The 15000-nt window shown below is 50.0% G+C and overlaps 1 long non-coding RNA gene across 1 annotated transcript in view; it reads right to left on the bottom strand.

Annotated features, from left to right (window-relative positions):
- LOC147997515 (uncharacterized) overlaps positions 1 to 5136 on the bottom strand; it is an 18380-nt gene extending 13244 nt beyond the window's left edge. Inside the window, exon 1 of the long non-coding RNA XR_015647787.1 lies at positions 4997 to 5136. This is a non-coding gene — a long non-coding RNA (uncharacterized LOC147997515). The remainder of the gene's footprint in view (positions 1 to 4996) is intronic.
- Between the last annotated feature and the right edge of the window lie 9864 nt (positions 5137 to 15000).

Here is a 15000-nt window from a genome sequence, read left to right as displayed (position 1 = left end):
AGAAAGGAACGCCGGCGGGCGGGGAGGGGAGCGAACCGGCAGAACGAGGACCGTCGACGGCAGGGCCGGCCGCAGCGGCACCCCGCGGGAGACGCCTCACAAGGGACCGGGAGGCCGCTCGGGCGGCGACCGGGCACGCGAGCCAAGCCGGCGGGAATCACACTGCACCCAACCCGGAGCAGTCCCGCCACGCCCGCGGCACCGAGCCGACCCGAAACCAACGGACAACCCCGGGAGCCCGAGGAGACGCCAGCCGACGCGAGAGAGAACCGAGGCAGACGCCGACGCCAACCGACGAAGACCCCCGCGTGGCAGCGGGTCCCAACGTCCGACGACGCGCCGGACGCGGCCGACCGCCGGTTCCCCCAAACAAGAAGTCCGCCCCCGAGAGCGAGGCCAACCCGCGGTTCACGGACCCTCGAGAGCCCCGCGGAGGGGGGGGGGTAGGACGGCTCCCGCGATCTCCACCGGCCGTGGGAACGCTGCCGTGGAAGGGGGGGACGAGGCGGCAACCGCAGACGCCCGAGAGCACGCGGCACGCACCACACGCGACACGACCTCGCCGCGAGAGTGGCCGGGACGTGGACGCGCGTGGGAGGGACGCACACGCACGACGGAGGGGGAAACGGAGGCGGGTGGGACCGGGAGCCCAGCGCCGCCCTTCCAAACCCACCCGTCCCGCGACGACCCCTCGCGGTGAGAGGGGGTACCGCGCACGCGGGCGTGTGCACGGCCCTTCCCCGCCACCTGCCACCAGAAACCCAATCTCCCCCACAAGCTCCGCACAGCGGCAGGTCGACAGAGCCCCGTCCCGCGTGATCCCTCCTCGTACTCGGAGCGGGGAGGCGCGGGTCGCGGTAGGCGAGAGAGCAAACGCTGCGCGCAGAAGGCTGAGGTCAGGGCGGGCAGCCGAGGGGACCATCCGGGAGAAGCCCCTCGGAGATCGTAAAGCCCTTTCCGAAGATAGCTAGAGAAGGCAAATTCCTCACTGAGGGCAGGACGAACCCAACACCGACGAGCAGCCAAGGGCTCCGTGCACGCAACGGGAAACGAGCAACAGGCGCGGGACAGAACAGGAAGGACCACGCGCCAGCTGGTGGGGGGTCTGCGGTATCGGCAAAGGTCTCTTTCTCCGGGGTCTTCTTGAGCATTCGCGGACCGGGGGGACCTGCGACAGGTCCCCGCCGAGGGCCAGGCCTCTTCAAGGCGCACACAAAGGAGGAGCCTTGACTTGAGGGAGTCCGGTCTTTAAAAAGGGCCAGCCGCGATCGCTCAGCACCACCTAACGCGCAGGGCCCGCGGGTGAGGCACCAAAAACATAGGCACGGGGTGGGCGCTCACCCAGCGGAAGGAGCCTTTTAACCGCACACTCAACTCCTCGGCCCCCCTTTTCTGTCACCGTGCAGAAAGCCGGCAACTAGGACAAGGAAAGCGTAAAGGCACAAGCACCATGGAGCACAGGAGGCACGCCGAGGGGAGCGGGAAGCGCCACCGCCAACTCAGAAGCGGGCACCTTGGTGGTCAAAGCCCGGAACGCTCCAGGAGCACCGCAAGGCTCACACAAAGCGGGGCGCGTGCACACACCATTCGGGAAGGGTATGCACCGCAGCGGGTCTACCACCTTCCCCGGCACGGGGGAAGAGGGCCGCGAAGCAGTGAACGGCGTGGGGGCAAGCGCCCCCGACACGTCCACAGGGACACCGCGAACCACAGCAACAAGTGTGCGCGGGTCAGCGCTCGTGCCGGACAGCCGCACCCCTGACTTCCACACACCACCCTGCAAAGGAATGGGGAGGAGAGACGAGGGGCCCGCTGGCAGAACGAGAAGAGCGGTCGCCATTCGCGCTGAATGACCATTCGCCATGAATGTCCGTCCCTCGCCTGGCGCGGCTTAGGCCCCGGCCCGAAGAGAACGCGGCAGCACCACATCGATCCAACGGGAGCGAGACACGCCATGCATCGGGAACAACGGGCGTGAGAGCTTTCTAACACGCACTGGACGGGAATACGAGCGAGAAGAGCGAGAGAGAGCACGGGAAGAAGTCGCTAACACTGCCACACACACACAAAAAAAAAAAAATTTACCCTTCTCGAGGGCGAGAAAAAGGAAGCGTTGCACTCGGGAGGCACGTGGCGTGGAAGAACGGGACTCAACGGGCAGCGGAGGTTCGGGAACTCCTTCAAAAAAAATAAAAATAAAAAAAATAAAAATAAAAAAATAAAATCCCCTTCGAAGGAGAAAAGGTGCAACTCGGGAGGCACACAGCAGGAAAGAAAGGGACACACCACCAAGCAGCGGAGGTTCGGGAACTCCTTCCAAAAAACAAAAAAAAAAAAACAAAAAAAAAACAAATAAAAAAACCGGTCGGCCGCAGAGGAGCACGCCAGGGGGTCACTAGCACCAAACGGGAAAACCCTTCCAGTCGCACTCGGCACCAACGACTCCTACCGGTAACGGACGACAACCACCACGGGGAAATCGGGAACGCCTGACACGCGGGACGGTTGTCATAAAGCTGCCCCAGAGAGCACAGGCAAGCAAGCACGGGAAAGCAGGAAGCGCGTACTCATGGGGGACGCTAAGCTTCAAGCATCGAAGAGGCCCATGCGCAGAAGAAAAGAGCTAGGGCTGGACAAGCAAACAGCCTTGGTGCAAGCCTCTTCCAACGTCCTTTAATGACAAAAAGAGTCAAAAGGACAGCGTGTCAGCATATATCTCCAGGTACAATAAGGACAGATAGCAAAGATGAAAAGTGTAAAAGACACAGGGATAAACATGACAGGCCACACGGAACGTCTGGAAGTCATGTTCGGTGACGTGTCCCCAAGAGGTCCCCATGTAGAAAGAGAACCGGACCGCAAAGGAACAACTGGTCGACCTTAGAACCCTGAGTGCTCACAGACCGAGGAGGCCATGGTAGATAGCCTGGAACACAGCTTCCCCTCGGCCTCAGAAGTCCATGCTCCCGCTGGCAGGGACCGGGGAGGATCCTGGAAAAAATAAAGTCTCGGAGGCGCCCCCTAGCCGGGACACCTCGGCTCGGAGGCCGGGGACACAGCACCCTCTCGGCCTCAGAGGTCCAGGCTCCCGCTATCAGGGACCGAAGGGACTCCTGGAAAAGAAAAAAAAAAATCCGTGGCGCCACCTAGCCGGGCCACCTCGGCTCGGAGGCCGGGGACACAGCACCCTCTCGGCCTCAGAGGTCCAGGCTCCCGCTATCAGGGACCGAAGGACTCCTGGAAAAGAAAAAAAAAAAAACTCCGTGGCGCCCCCTAGCCGGGCCTCGGCTCGGAGGCCGGGGACACAGCACCCCCTCGGCCTCAGAGGTCCAGGCTCCCCTATCAGGGACCGAAGGGACCCCTGGAAAAAAAAAAAAAAAAAAAAACTCCGTGGCGCCCCCTAGCCGGGCCACCTCGGCTCGGAGGCCGGGGACACAGCACCCTCTCGGCCTCAGAGGTCAGGCTCCCGCTATCAGGGACCGAAGGGACTCCTGGAAAAGAAAAAAAAAAATCCGTGGCGCCACCTAGCCGGGCCACCTCGGCTCGGAGGCCGGGGACACAGCACCCTCTCGGCCTCAGAGGTCCAGGCTCCCGCTATCGGGACCGAAGGGACTCTGGAAAAGAAAAAAAAAAAAAAACTCCGTGGCGCCCCTAGCCGGGCCACCTCGGCTCGGAGGCCGGGGACACAGCACCCTCTCGGCCTCAGAGGTCCAGGCTCCCGCTATCAGGGACCGAAGGGACTCCTGGAAAAGAAAAAAAAAAAAAAACTCCGTGGCGCCCCCTAGCCGGGCCACCTCGGCTCGGAGGCCGGGGACACAGCACCCTCTCGGCCTCAGAGGTCCAGGCTCCCGCTATCAGGGACCGAAGGGACTCTGGAAAAGAAAAAAAAAAAAAAAAACTCCGTGGCGCCCCCTAGCCGGGCCACCTCGGCTCGGAGGCCGGGGACACAGCACCCTCTCGGCCTCAGAGGTCCAGGCTCCCGCTATCAGGGACCGAAGGGACTCCTGGGGAAGAAAAAAAAAAAAAACTCCGTGGCGCCCTAGCCGGGCCACCTCGGCTCGGAGGCCGGGGACACAGCACCCTCTCGGCCTCAGAGGTCCAGGCTCCCGCTATCAGGGACCGAAGGGACTCCTGGAAAAGAAAAAAAAAAAAACTCCGTGGCGCCCCCTAGCCGGGCCACCTCGGCTCGGAGGCCGGGGACACAGCACCCTCTCGGCCTCAGAGGTCCAGGCTCCCGCTATCAGGGACCGAAGGGACTCCTGGAAAAGAAAAAAACTCCGTGGCGCCCCTAGCCGGGCCACCTCGGCTCGGAGGCCGGGGACACAGCACCCTCTCGGCCTCAAAAGTGTCTATGGTCCCGCTGGCTGGGACCGAAGGACTCCTGGAAAAGAAAAAAAAAAAAAAAAACTCCGTGGCGCCCCCTAGCCGGGCCACCTCGGCTCGGAGGCCGGGGACACAGCACCCTCTCGGCCTCAAAAGTGTCTATGGTCCCGCTGGCTGGGACCGGAGAGGAGGAAGAAAAAAAAAATAAAATAAAATAAAATAAAAAATTTAAAAAAAAAATTGGAAAAAAAAAAAAAAATCCGGGACAGGGCCCAAGCCTTCTGGTCGACCTCATCCAGCTGCCACCAACCCCTCCTTGTGTCCCAATAGGTCGTACAGCCACCCTCCTCCCCTGAAGTTCTCCAGGTACAACCTCCTAGCTAGAGATGGTCCCCAGACGGGACGGCGTCTCCGTCGCGCACCCGCCTGCTTGCCTGTCACCCTCTCACCCTGGCCGGCTCACCACAGGCACTTCCCCGTCCTTTGTCACCAACCGGGGGACAGGAGCGTTGCGGAAACTTGTCGCCACTAGGTGTCGCCCGACAGCGATCTCGATCAAGCAAACCAATACAGACTGTCACGCCGCCGCCGCCGCACACACTCATTCCGTCTCTCCAGAGTGACCTCCCTAGCTCAGGGGGACACTCACCCGCACAACGGGGCAGGTACCCACCACTTCTCCCGAATGGCACAAACGGTCCCGGTTGTCCCGCCGGAACACAGTGAACGCGGGATGGACTCGGGGCCAACCCCCTCAGGCACCCAGAAAAGGAAAGTAGGACGGAGCGGTGAAAACAGGCCACCTCTAAGTGAAAGGACATGCACTCTCGAATCGGTTAACAATTAGCAAGGAACAGGCACAGTTAGGAAAAGGAGCGTCCAAACTCCGGCGTGAGGGGAGGGTGGCGGCGACCTCAGTTCCACACCATTTTTAAATGGCTCACTCATTTAAAACCCTCCACCGATCCCGATGGGGGGAGGGGGGTTGTTGTTGTTCTCTGTTCCTCGCTGCCACCGCCAGCCGGCACTCACCAAACCACACACCTGCCACCCTCTTTGGAAGACTAAACACAGAGAGTAAATTAAAAGAATGGTGGAATGATGGTGGAATGGTTAAAATTCCCGTGATTTGTTTTCACTCTGATCAAAACATACTTATTTTGTGCATTTGCATTCCCTTGTTCACACGTGCCTCTGTGTGTGTGGTGGGGGGGGAGGGAGGGAGGGAGGGAGGGAGGGAGAGGAGAGAAGAGAGAGAGAGAGAGAGAGAGAGAGAGAGAGAGAGAGAGAGAGAGAGAGCCAATTTAAAAAATAAAAACATGGTTAAATACAGCCACTTTGGGAAGATTGCTAGAGAGAATGCAGTCCAGAGTATGGAGGCCAGAGCTCTGGACGCTCTAGACCACAGGTCTCCCATCTCCCATATACCAGGCACCCAGCACCACCATCCCTACTTTGTTTGTTTGTGCGTTTGTTTGCTTGCTTGTTACATTAGTTTCATCCCAAGTTAATAATTATATATTTTTTTTCTATGCACGTATTTAGTTGTGGCAGGGGAACTCCTTCTTTAGGACAGGCAGACTTAGCTAGTTAGTTAGCCAGTCAAAAAAGTACGTAAAAAATTTATATCAACATAAATATCATTCACTAAGAAATCCTATCTGAAGAAAAAGAAAGAAAAAGGAAGAAAGAAGGAAGGGAGGGAGGGAGGGAGGAGAGGGAGAGAGAGAGAGAGAGAGAGAAAGAAAGAGGAAAACTGGCAGACTTAGTTTTAGTGTTTTGTTATTGTTTATTCAAGATATTGTTTCAGGGCTGGAGAGACGGCTCAGCGGTGAAGAGCACTGACTGCTCTTCCAGAGATCCTTAGTTCAAATCCCAGCAACCACATGGTGGCTCACAACCATCTGTAATGGAATCCTCTCCTTGTGTGTTGAAGACAGTGACAGTGTGCTCATAAAATAAATAAACAATAAAAAATATGTTTGAAGATAAAAAAAAAAACTCTCTCTCTCTCTCTCTCTCTCTCTCTCTCTCTCTCTCTCACACACACACACACAAATAAACTCTGTAATAAAAATCAATGTGACTTCATGATCAAACTTCTATAGTCAATAGGACTAGAGAGAACACATGTCTGTAAAATAAAAGCAGAACCTTTTCTGCTTTGTTTTTTTTGCCTCAAGGTACGTTTCTTTTGGTATAGCCCAGGCAGTCATGGAACTTGCTCCGTAGACTTATCTAGCCTCAAGCTCACAGAGGTCCACTCTGCCTGCCTCGGCCACCCACACAGCTCTCTCTGCTGACTATATGTCTGCATGCCAGAAGAGGGCACCAGAACCTAGGAGGACACACCACATGGCTCCTGAGAATCCAGGTTTTGACTTTAAAAAAAAAAAAAAAAAAAAAATTCTGACAGCATAGAGGGTAGATATCTGCCTGCCAGGCTCTTCTAGTGCTGTTTAAGGTGGGGTAATAGCCATGTGAAGGAGACAAGGGGAGAGGAAAAATCGATTGGATGAGTAGTGCTGCTGAGATTAAGAACACACACACACACACACACACACACACACACACAGAGAGAGAGAGAGAGAGAGAGACAGAGAGACAGACAGAGACAGAGACAGAGACAGACAGAGACAGACAGAGACAGTAAGACAAAGAGACAGAGAGAGAGAGATGACAGAGGGACACACCGAGGGAAAGACATCAGGACCAGCTGAATTTCTCAAGAAAAGAAAAAGAAGAGAAAGGAAAAATGTTTTCTATATACACAAATCTGTATACATGATTTGTTATAGTGTCCCATTTGGGCACTTTGGATTCAACTGTGGATGGTTGGCAGCTGCTTGGCTGACACCTGCCTCACCAAGATGGAAGCAGCCGGCCATTAGCCCTGATGTTCCAGGTCACTTCTGTTTCTCCTTTCCCAGCCTCTAGGGAAACAGAACTTAATTAAACTCAGTTTGCACGTGCAGAAAGGTGAAGAGGCACCCAAAGCAGCCAGAAGCCTCAGACCATCCACAGCCACATGTTCTCCTTCTGCCTATATTACTTCTAAATGATCGTATTTATTTATTTATTTATTTATTTATTTATTTATTTATTTACTTACTTACTTACTTACTTACTTACTTACTTACTTACTTTTTTCTTTCTTTTTTTCGGAGCTGGGGACAGAACCCAGGGCCTTGCACTTGCTAGGCAGCGCTCTACCACTGAGCTAAATCCCCAACCCCCTTACTTACTTACTTACTTACTTACTTACTTACTTACTTACTTATTTTTGTCATACTTAAACAATCATTCGTCCTTGAATTCCTCCTGTATGCCAGGTAGACTTAGTCAGTCAGTCAGTCAGTCAGTCAGTCATTTAGCCAGGTCAAAATAGTTAAACATAAATATCAATAAAATCAATAAAAATCAAATGCAAACCCAATAGACAGTAAGTAAAATCGAATAAACCAAAAGATACATCATAAGCACAGAGTTTCAGCCGGACATTGAAAAGCAGCAGTTACCGAAGCAGTCTCCCTCCCACACCAACACACACACAGCTCGACCACCACCTTATCTGCACATTTTCAGCTCCTGCTTTCTAGAGTTACCAAGTTTATACACTACAGAGTTTAGCAAGGCAGGCCGGTTCACCGCACCCCCAGGGTCAGAGAACATGCTAGACCAGCTCTGGGGATGGGCTGGGGGGCAGGGGAGGTGGGAAGAGGGGAAACAGGCAGACTTAGGTATTCTAGTTTTGTTCATTCAAGATTCCACTTCTCTCTGTTGTAGCCCTGATAGACAGACAGGCAGGCAGGAATATTTGTTTGTCTGGCTTGGGGTTTGGGTTTGGTCCATTTGTTGGTGGATTTTGTTTTGTTTTGTTTCATTTTGTTTTTCGGGAAGTGTGGTGACTTAGTGCCTACACAAGCCAAGGCAGGAAAAATAAATAAGTAAAGATCTCTGAAACACAAATCTGGAGTGGGCTCTAGCATGGCCATGGACACACGCATGCACAGACGCACGCACGCACGCACGCATTGTAGACACGCACTCAAGGACACACTGGATTCTACAATGTTTGGTTTCCTGAGTGTGTGTCATACAGAACCTAACAGAATATGTAATGAACTCTGGCAGTGACAGCAGAAACAACCTATGAGAAGGCGTCCTTGCAATATTAAAATGGCAGGCTAGCCAGGTGACAGTTATCTTAACCAATCTGATGTAGGCCTCATTCACACGGCATCTAGGCCTTAACAGTTAATTGTATCTGTTTCTTTATTTTCCTCTTAGGCCATCACATTGTTTTACCTAGACCTTTAACAGCCAGCAGCTACCAGCCTACAGCTACCAGTTTCTTTCTTTTCATAAAGAAACCCTGTCTGAAAAACTAGGGGAGGGAGACAAACAGATTAACAGATCTCTCTCTCTCTCTCTCTCTCTCTCTCTCGCTCTCTCGCTCTCTCGCTCTCTCGCTCTCTCGCTCTCTCGCTCTCTCGCTCTCTCGCTCTCTCGCTCTCTCGCTCTCTCGGCGCGTGTGTTTGTGTGTTCAACAGAGGAGGCATTCAGGTCTGAGAGACGGGGGAGGGAAAGAGGGAAGAGAGACAGAGAGTGACAGAGAAACAGTTGACAGAGAGGGAGAATTGTAGGTTAATTATTGTTCCGTCTCCTCAATCACGGTCTACTGAGTCGCCATCGTGGCAACCATGCCCCGCAACCCTACCTTCGGTAAGATCAAGCATAATGGCGGCAACCATATAATTCCTGCTTAGTCGCACTGAACACTCCGGTCATCACTACCTGTGGAGAATTAAAGGGCTCCTCTGGTCTAGAGTAGTACCCTTGAATGAAATGAGGATCACAGCAAGCATTATTTGTTTTGAGATATAAGATGTGGAAAGAACTATATGTGTGGATTTACAGACAGACAGACAGACAGACAGACAGACAGACAGACAGACAGACAGAGAGGACAGGACAGGACAGGACAGGACAGGACAGGACAGGACAGGACAGGAGAAAAAAACAAGAACACAAACAAAAACTCAAAATGGAAGTCCGGTTCCAAATAGTCTCTGTCTGCCCTGTCGCTCTAGTGTTGGTGGTCCAGGTTATAAAAGCTTATACATGGGTGGGTGCGGGAAGTGCTGCTGGGTGTTCAGTTCAGGTCCAAGATTATTGCGGGTAACTAGACAACAAAGAAAGCAGTTAGACTGACTCCTACAGTGTTCGGTTTCTGAGTGTGTTATCACACAGAAGAGCCTAACAGAATATGTAATGAATTCTGGCAGCAACAGCAGAAACAACCAATGAGAAAGTGTCCTTATAATATTAGCAACTGCAACAAAATGGCAGACTAGCCAGCTAACAGTTCCCTAGCCATTAACTCATCTGACATAGGCCTTCTTCACGTTGCATCTAGATAGGTCTTCCTATCTTCCTCTCCAGTGCTGAGACCAAAGTGAGATCAAAGTCATGCATCACCATGGGTGCCTTCCTTTTCATTTCTTTTCTTTCATCCTAGGAAGTGAGTGAGTGTGTGTGTGTGTGTGTGTGTGTGTGTGTGTGTGTGTGTGTGTGTGTGTGTAAAGAGAGAGAGAGAAGGAGGGGAGAGAGAGAGAGAGCTTTAGAGAGAGAGCTTGAGAGAGAGAGAGAGCTTTAAAATCAGCACTCAAGCCTTTTCTCTTCCTATCCCTATCCCAATCCCCCCCAAACCAGCAGCAAAGCCACCAGCACTCGAGAGACAGAGGAAGATGAAATCTCTGGTCTGAGAAACAAGAGGAGGTAGATAAACATACCCCCCCTCTCTCCTTCATAATTTGTTAAAGTGTTCCCTTTGTGTTGTGTGGACTCTACTTTATTAAGCAAGTTTCACATCGTACTAGCTCCAAAGAGGAGTCAACAGTCTCTTGGCGTGCAGACAGTTGTTGCCTGCTTTAAATATTTTTTGGTGTGTTTGTTTGTTTGTTTGTTTGTTTGTTTGTTTGTTTGTTTCAAAACCGAGGGCCTGCCTGCGTTCAACAGATCCAAACCCAGTTCTCAGAGGAAATGGAGTCAAGTCCGAAGTCACTGGCATTTAAGTCATCTGCCATTGACAGTCATAGGAGATGGGAATATCGTCCTTCTCCAATGGGACTCACCTGGGTATGCATCAACCACATCTAAGGGCAGGCCTGGGTTAGTACGGGGTGGTGGATGGGGAGGAAGGATCTGGAAAGAGCTTTGCGATGGGAAACTATGATCAGAATGTTGCACAGAAAACAAAATTTGTATTTAAAAAGAAAAAAAAAAGGCTATCCAAAAAATCTATCCAAAAATGAAAGGAAACAAAACAAAACAAAACAAAACAAAACAAAACAAAACCGACAGCAGAACTTTACTAACTGCAAATGCTCCATCTCCCTGTATCCAACCACTCCACTCCCAGATAGGTAGATGATAGTTTGCACTTCTGTCCCAGTCGGGTTAAGAAAAGGGGAACCACCTCTGTGGAGAGCCATCTCTCCAGCCCTTGACAAGCTTTATTTAACTAAACATTAAACATGAATCAGAAACGCCAAACCCTGTACATATATGGTCCAGATTCACCCTTACTTAGAAATCCCCGAGCTGGCAGGGCGAGGCTGGGAATTGAGAGTGAGCAAAAGGGAGTCTGCCTCTTTCCCCCAGGGTGTGCTATCAACTCCATTACCATTTCCAAACAGCTGGGTGTGAGTCTAACTAAGGTTTCCTTCAGTCAGACATTTGCCAGGAGCCGGAGCCCTGACAGGACAGCGAGAGCGATGATCAGACATCATTTCACAGTGAAATCATCACTCGCTGATTTCAGGCAGAAAACTTTAGAAAACTCTAAACTCTAAAGAGGCACTGAAGCGTGCTAGGGCAGCAGCAGTACTTCCCCGACTGACCTTCAGAACCTGCATATTCTCCCCCGCCCCACCCCACCCCCTCTCAGCTAGCTCCTGTCCACCCCTCCCCTCCCCCCACATACAGGGAGGAGGCCTTGTGTGTGTGTGGGGGGGGGGGGGCGGCAGCGGGAAGATGCAACTCTCTCTTGAGAGAGAGTTCGGGTCTCCAAACAAATACATAACTAGAAACTTCATTTATTTACTTTATTTCATCGAGCATACCGTGGAAGAGGGAAAAGGAACAGGGAAGCTAGGCCAACTGGTCGAGCTCCTCCTTTCGTTTTGTTTCAAAAAGGAAAGGAAAAGCCAAAGAACCCCCTCTTTTTGGTGAAAGGAACAGAATGGTGAAAAGTTGAAACATCGGCTCGCCACTTAATACTTTGGCTTTTAATAAAAGGGACAGCAGATCGACTTCCGAGTTGATTAAGAGAGAGAGAAAGAGAGAGAGAGAGAGAGAGAGAGAGAGAGAGAGAGAGAGAGAGAGAATAAAAACCACAAAAAAACGTTTGTCGACCAGCCTCCTTTTAAACCTCTGTTACACAGGAAGACTGGTCAACCTCATTCCCCCCTCCCCCCACTCACACACACACCCCTCCCCCTCCACGGAGAGGTTTAATGAGAGAAGAAAGGTAGAAGAAGAGAGTAAAGGCCAGTCATGAGCACGTGGAGAGAATTTGGGAGGGGAATGGGGAGAGAAGGGACAAAGGGGAAGAGGGAAGAGAGGAAGAGCAAAAGAGCAAAGAGAGGAGAAAAGAGCCAACCTCATATTTTATTTTATTTTTTTTAAAGATTTATTTATTTTATTTATGCGTAAGAGTACACTGTAGCTATTTTCAGACACACCAGAAGAGAGCATCAGATCCCATTACAGATGGTTGTCAGCCACCTTGTGGTTGCTGGTAATTGAACTCAGGACCTCTGGGAGAAATTTGTGTGTGTGTGTGTGTGTGTGTGTGTGTGTGTGTGTGTGTGTGTGTGTGCCCGTTAGTTTAAAAATCTGCTGTAGACCTCCCTTTTAATACCTCTGTTTAACAAATATTTTTACCATATTTAAATTTTATTTATTTTATTTTACTTAAAAATAATAATGAATAAAGAGTCAATGTGAATAAACAATAAAACAAAAATCAAGGTGATCGGGGTTGGGGATTTAGCTCAGTGGTAGAGCGCTTGCCTAGCAAGAGTAAGGCCCTGGGTTCGGTCCCCAGCTCCGAAAAAAGAAAAAAGAAAAAAAAAAATCAAGGTGATCAACAGATACCGACGACTGACATGGAAAAAAGTTAATAGATCGCCATAAAAACAGAGTAAGTGCGATGTAAACAATAAAACAGATGGGATGGAGAGATGGCTCAGCGGTTAAGAGCACTGACCGCTCTCCCAGAGGTCCTGAGTTCAAATCCCAGCAACCACATGGTGGCTCACAACCATCTGTAATGAGACCTGATGCCCTCTTCTGGTGTGTCTGAAGACAGCTACAGTGTACTCACATGCGTTAAATAAATAAATTTAAAAAAAAAAGAAAACAATAAAGCAGAAATTAAGACGAGGGACACAGAAGGACAAGGGAGATAAAACAATTAAATGTTAACAGACATAAAGTGGGAACGACGGGGTTGGGGATTTAGCTCTGTGGTAGAGTGCTTGCCTAGCAAATGCAAGGCCCTGGATTCAGTCCCCAGCTCTGAAAAAAGAAAAAAAGAAAAAGAAAAAAAAAAAGAAAAGCGAGAACGAGATGAAGGGCAAATATAGACGACTGAAACGAAATGATGGAATAAATTTATAAAATAATAATAAAATACGAGTAAATACGAATAAATGGCAAACTGGACTTTAATAAATGTTTAAATCAAGGTGAATGACAAATACAATTTAGACAAAAAGGTTTTGAAAAATGAAAAGAAATAGAAAGCATATATGAATCAATAACAAGACTGAAGTCACAATGGCCTTGAAGTGACACGGACGACAAACGTGAAAAACATAAATGAAATAATTTCGACAGCCACGGACATTCACATGGTGTGTTGGGAAACACCGCAGTCTTTATTTGGCGAGTAAAAACGCCTCGGGGAACTCTGTACATAGGAGGCTGGGAGCATGAATCACTCTATCTATCTATCTATCTATCTATCTATCTATCTATCTATCTATCTATCTATTTTTTATTTTTCTCTCCCTTACATCTTCCCACCATACCATACGTTTCTCCTTATACAAATCCATAGATTTATATATGTTCTTAATTTCATTTTTTTCCTCTGCCACACAGCCCACCACACAGAACCTCTAGATCTCGGGATCCCCTTCTGCCAGCACCAGTGGCAAGGGCACAGCTCCCAGAGAATTAACTCGATCCGAACATAAGCGCGACAAGAAATTAAAAGTTAAATCGGAAGTGAAACTGAAAATGAAATTTTGGCCGAAAATAAAATAAAATGAAAGGTATAAGTTTTGTGACAATCAAATCATAAATCCCAATTGGGCAAAAAATAAAATTACAAAGTCAAAATTTTGTCCAGTCCACTGTGCTCCTGTGGAATCCCTCCCTGGAACTTGCTCAGAGTAGTCTAGTCCCAAACTCACAGAGGTCTGCCCTGCCTTTCTCTGAAACCTACAGAGCCAGTCAAAACCTACAATCCTTTGTTGTTTGTTTGGCAGTTTGGCAGTTTGTTTGTTCCTGGACAAAAATGTGGGCTCTCTCTGATTCCTATATGTCTGCATGCCAGAAGAGGGCACCAGAACATAAGAGGACACACCACACAGCTCCTGAGAATCCAGAGGGTTTTTTTGTTTTGTTTGTTTTGTTTGTTTTTTCTTCCTCTTTTCTTTTTTTCCGGAGCTGGGGACCTTGCTCTTCCCAGGGCCTTGCGCTTGCTAGGCAAGCGCTCTACCACTGAGCTAAATCCCCAACCCCGAGAATCCAGGTTTTTGACCAAAACAAAAAACAACAACAGGGGCTGGAGAGATGGCTCAGCGGTTAAGAGCACTGACTGCTCTTCCAGACGTCCTGAGTTCAATTGCCAGCAACCACATGGTGGCTCACAACCATCTGTAATGAGATCTGATTGATCTCTTCTGGTGTGTCTGAAGATAACTGCAGCATACTCAGATAAATAAAAAACAAATCTAAAAAAATTAAAAACAACAACAAAAAACACAAAAACAAACAAACAAACAAAACCCCCAAAACTAACAACCTAGAGGGTAGATATCTGCCTGCCCAGGTCTTCTAGTGCTATTTAAGGCTTCCTGTAGATAATAAAGCTTGTGTATCTTTTATCCAGGAACAGAATCATCAAGGCAGGGTAGGAGAGAAGCCCTGTTTGGGATTAAACGTTTCTACAACGTAACAGGAGGAGGCGGAGGGAGAGGGGCTCCTCAGACATAAATCTAAAATAGTACAATGGATCATTTTGAAGGCGTGTGGGTGAGGGTGACTGGAGACAGAGTTTTTCTCTGAGTGAGTGTGGAACTCACTGTCCCTGAGCTCAGCCTGTGATGAGAGAGAGAGAGAGAGAGAGAGAGAGAGAGAGAGAGAGATCGAATTTTCTGTGTCTCTCTGTCTCTGTCTGTCTGTCTCTCTCTCTCTGTGTCTGTCTCTCTCTCTGTCTCCCTGTCTCTGTCTCTCTTCCTCTCTCTGTCTCTCTGTCTCTCTCTGTCTCTGTCTCCCCCTCCCCCATGCGTGTGTTTGTGTGTTCAACCGAGGAGGCAATGGCAGATAAATGTCTGCCCCTCCTCTGTAAGCCAGGCCACTCCATTACTGCCTTTCCTT

The sequence above is a fragment of the Rattus norvegicus genome, unplaced genomic scaffold (genome assembly GCF_021556685.1).
Source record: "Rattus norvegicus strain SHRSP/BbbUtx unplaced genomic scaffold, alternate assembly SHRSP_T2T unassigned-0000116, whole genome shotgun sequence".
Taxonomy (NCBI): Eukaryota; Metazoa; Chordata; class Mammalia; order Rodentia; family Muridae; genus Rattus; species Rattus norvegicus.
This window is presented reverse-complemented; position numbering and strand designations above follow the sequence as displayed.